The 4,561-nt window shown below is 39.1% G+C and overlaps 1 protein-coding gene across 4 annotated transcripts in view; it reads left to right on the forward strand.

Moving 5' to 3' along the window:
- The first annotated feature begins 3,438 nt into the window (after window positions 1–3,438).
- The window catches only part of LOC106873081 (uncharacterized), a 52,707-nt gene continuing 51,584 nt past the window's right edge, over window positions 3,439–4,561 (forward strand). For 2 of the 4 annotated variants that reach the window (XM_014920312.2, XM_014920326.2), the window contains exon 1: window positions 3,445–3,932. The gene's annotated coding sequence lies outside the window, so the exon portion shown is untranslated. Of the gene's footprint in view, window positions 3,933–4,561 lie in introns of all 4 variants that reach the window. The other 2 variants (XR_008265311.1, XM_052972161.1) reach the window with 2 other exon arrangements.

The following is a 4,561-nucleotide window of genomic DNA, read 5'->3' on the forward strand; positions in this document are numbered from 1 at the left end:
ATATCTGGGTACATGACGTTGCAAAAGAACATGGACAAAATGCTAAACAAGGTACAACAAACAAGCAGGCCACATAGAGAACATATCCTTCATCAGCTGCCATCATTAAAACATCGGCGTTTCGATATGTATGTATATATATATATATATATATATATATAAAATTATTATTGTGGTTTTAGAGTCAGGATTTGACTGCTATTTTTTCAGCGTGGTGGTATCTCTTGATACCCTGTATTATAATTTTAAACAATTATTACCTTTGATGGTTTTTATTCCCATGCTGACCACTTGATAAGATCAATATTTTAAATATCGATCTTATCCTTATTTATATAAATATATATATATAAAGATAATTTTAAGCGGATGAGAGTTATCTCCCTTCATACATTGGTTAAGTAATTGGCTCCCTTCATACTTTGGTTAACTACATTGGCTGACTAATTATGTTAACAGATAGGCCAATGTTAGGCACCAGATCTGTTCCATAAGTTCAGTCTAGAATTATGTACAAGCAAGCAAACAAACAATATTTAAAAGAATCTACATTATAATGTCTGTTGGTACTAATATGATGGTTAAGTTGAAGATGTTCCTGAAATAAGAGATGATGTTCATGGTTGGAATATCTTTGATCAATGCTAAATCAAAGCTGGTATAGGGGCAGGACTGAACAGTAATCACAAAAAAAAAAAAGCAGAATGGTGGTACCTTCTTCATTCAAAGATGGAATTTGATTCCACAGCTATACATCATCACCACCACCATCATCATCATCATCACCACCGTTGTCATTATCAAAACTTCCAACACCCTACAACTACCAGAAATTTTGACACTTTTTCAGTAGAGACATTTCAAAAAAGCACGAAGCTGTAATCACCTCCAAAGATGTGTGTTTGTGTGTATTTACTCTTTTGCTTGTTTTGATCATTTGACTGGCCATGCTGGAGCACCGTGTTTTAGTCGAAGAAATCGATCCCTAGACTTATTGTTTGTAAGCCTGCTGCTTAATCTATCGATATCTTCTGCCAATTGCTAGGTTACAGGGACATAAACATACCAGCATCGGTTGTCAAGCGATGGTTGGAGGACAAATACACACACACACACACACATACGGTGGACTTCTTTCAGTTTCCGTCTACCTAATCCACTCACAAGGCTTTGGTCGGCCCGAGGCTATAGTGGAAGATGGAAGACACTTGCAGGACTGAACCCGGAACCATGTAGTTCTTACCACACAGCCATACCTGTATAAAAATGAATGTATACACACTTTTATAATGCTCTGCTTTTACAAATATCTAGAAGCCTAAAATAAAACATTATAAAATACCCATGTTTGAAACATGGGTATTTCACGTTTCTTCTCCCATTTAAAACGGTTGACATAAATTTACGCACGCAATGTATATGCTTTAAATCGGTCTACGTAATTATAAGCCGCCTATCTTAGAACTTGTCGCCTGAGTTAGTAGCGGTCCACCTGCCAACTGACAGGCCAATTAGATGTTTCATGTAAATATTTGCAACCCGATAGGATGGTCCTGCCACTCCAGCTCCGTCAACTTCGTTGTCGCGTCTTGTTTCGTCGAATCTACGGTCGTCGTGCCAAGCTACACCAAGCTCCACTACTTCACCAGCTGTTTCATTCGGTTCGGACGATGACTCGGAGAGTGAATATTTTCCTAAGTCACAATCATGACTCCGAGAGCGATGATGATATTCCGGTGAATCAAAGGTACAGTGGGGCAGCAGTGAATGACCCTGGACAACAGAACGTTGTGTATCGAGTGAGAGACAATTTCGTCCGACGGTATTTACTGATACGCCTGGCATAAAGGCGAACCTTGAACATGGAAGTTCGCCATTGGAAATCTTCCCCGAGTTTTTGATGGATGAAATATTCCAATATAAAGCGGACTAAACGAATGACTATGCTGAAACCCATCCCCACCATGTTAGACCCGGGAATAACAGTGATTGGTTTCCAACCACAGGGGACAAAATCAAAGTTCTGCTTGCCCTGCTGAAACTGATGGGCATCGTAAAGAAATCGACCCTGGTGTTATATTAGAATCGGGATCCAGTCACGTCGACACCTTTCATTCCGGAAACGATGCCACTTGATCGATTTTTGATGCTTCTTTGAAATCTACATTTCAACACAGACGAGAACCAGGATTTACAAAATATGTCCTATCGTTGACTAAGTGGCTGAAAATTTCAGAACGGTGTATATCCCCAGACACGGCATTTGTACAGACGAGAGCTTGTAGAAATTCAAGGAAAGGCTCCGATTCAAACAATGCAACCCGACCAATCATGCCCGCTTTGGAGTCAAGATTTATAAAGTATGCCAGCCAACTGGCAGAGCCTGTGACTACACATGGAATTATTAAATCTACACTGATTAGGACTGAATTGCTCTTCCAGTGTTTACTCTAGCGTCAACTGATGAAAGTTTGTTTGACAAAGGCTACAGTATTTATATAGACAACTGGTTTTCCAGTCCAAACCTCTTTCTGCAACTGTGGGACTGTGAGGACGCAAAGGAAAAACATGCCACCCGATCTTCACAAGATAAAACCTCTGTAGGGGGAAACAGCGTACCGATGCACCGATAGTGGCATTCTCGCTCTAGTGTGGCGTGACAAGAAAACATCTGCATGTTATCCACAATGCACATACACTCTTGCTTACAAAACTCCACACACATGACATGAATAAATTCTAAACAAAAACATAACCTCAAATTTATTCAATAAAAAATTTTCCCAAACACCTTTCCATAACAACCCACCTTTAAACCTAATTACCACTCCACACAAACCCACACACCCAACGAAGATTTTTTAAGTCCATAGAAATTATACAAAGCCATGATTAACTTCAATGCATCGCAGTCTGAAGATGGCTTGACTGGCCGAAACTTCGAGGTCACTGTCAATAATATTCTTGTTTACGAATGATAATTTGTGCTCTGAAAAAGTATAGAGTAACCCATCAGATTAATGAAAAATTGTTTTTATTATAACCGAACATAAAACTAAACAAATATATATATACATATATATCGAGTATAACCAGCCTAAATTGCAAATCTGGAACTCGATTGAGGAAAGAAAACTCCGAATGACTCGTCCTTGTTTTCTTTGTATCGTCTGTTTGGATGTTTTGCGTTCTTGTCCCATTTTTGTATTATATACATACACACACACACACACACACACACACACATATATATATATATATATATATATATATATATATAATACAAATGATATATGAGCATATGCATGTATATGTAGTGAACACCATTCTTTCCCACTGTTATAAATATAAACAAGTGCGGGCGTAGCAGGGAGCAGCCTGCTGTGTCATCACTTGACTGACTATTCTTTGCGCGGGTAAATTATCTCCACCCGTTCGCCCCAGGACGCAAACTGACCAACCACAGCCACTAATAAGGTCACGTGAGAGTGTTCTTCTAATGCTTTCCTGGAGCCCCTATATTACTATAAATAGCCTAAATTATCCCCGCCAATTCGTCGCGGCTCAGATCTTAGATCTGTTCGTTTTGACCACACAGGCGTAGCACAGCCAGCCAGTTCCAGCGACGACATCAACAACACCATCGTTCAGCTACAAACTACAAGCAACGCCCCCGACGTCGACAGTAGCAACACGACTCTACGACTACCACGTACACAAGCTACCAACAGCTAACCGCAGCTTCTCTTCTCGACCCTGTTTGTGTGATTTCTTCACCACGAAAATAACCAGAATCCGACACCTGCGAAGAACATCTGTATTCAAGAACCCGGCCCGGCATAGAAGCCCTAACATCACGACGAGTGATCGCTCTGCCCTAACGCTTTAACTTCTTATATACAGACATTTACCACTGTGTACTCTAAGAACCGGTATAGTTCCTTATACGTGTTACTGACTCTTATCAATACTTCAATACTATATATCTCTCGCATTCACATACATGTATTACTCGCACACACTCTTTTGTTTTCATGACGGCCTGTATTTAATGTGTTTTATTATGTCGCATTCACACTCACACACAGACATACGATTTAATGCTACAATAAATCTTACTGTTATACATCTCTATCGGTTGGTTCAATATCGTCTTCCTCACTGGCATTTCTTGGTTCACTATGTTATAGAATTATAACATATATATCATTTTTATATTTTGTGTTCGACCGTGTGACGCGTTTAAAAAAGGAGCCTGTTTTTCCATTCGTCACCATTTCTCCTTTTGGTTCGCACGGTCGTTCTTACATATATATACATATATGTACATAGCTACATCTACATGTATATATAGATGCATATCCGGGTACAGGGCGTCAAAAGAAAAAAAGGAACGGGAACATAAATAAAGCACAAAAACGGACTTTTTTTTACGGACAACAGAATGAACACATAGGAAAACAGACGAGCCACTTATGGAACTTTTCCTTCATCAGCTGCCTCTATTCTAAACTAGGCGTTATATATATATATATATATATATAATTTAATTTATATAAGT

This window comes from Octopus bimaculoides, chromosome 12 (assembly GCF_001194135.2).
Source record: "Octopus bimaculoides isolate UCB-OBI-ISO-001 chromosome 12, ASM119413v2, whole genome shotgun sequence".
NCBI lineage: Eukaryota > Metazoa > Mollusca > Cephalopoda > Octopoda > Octopodidae > Octopus > Octopus bimaculoides.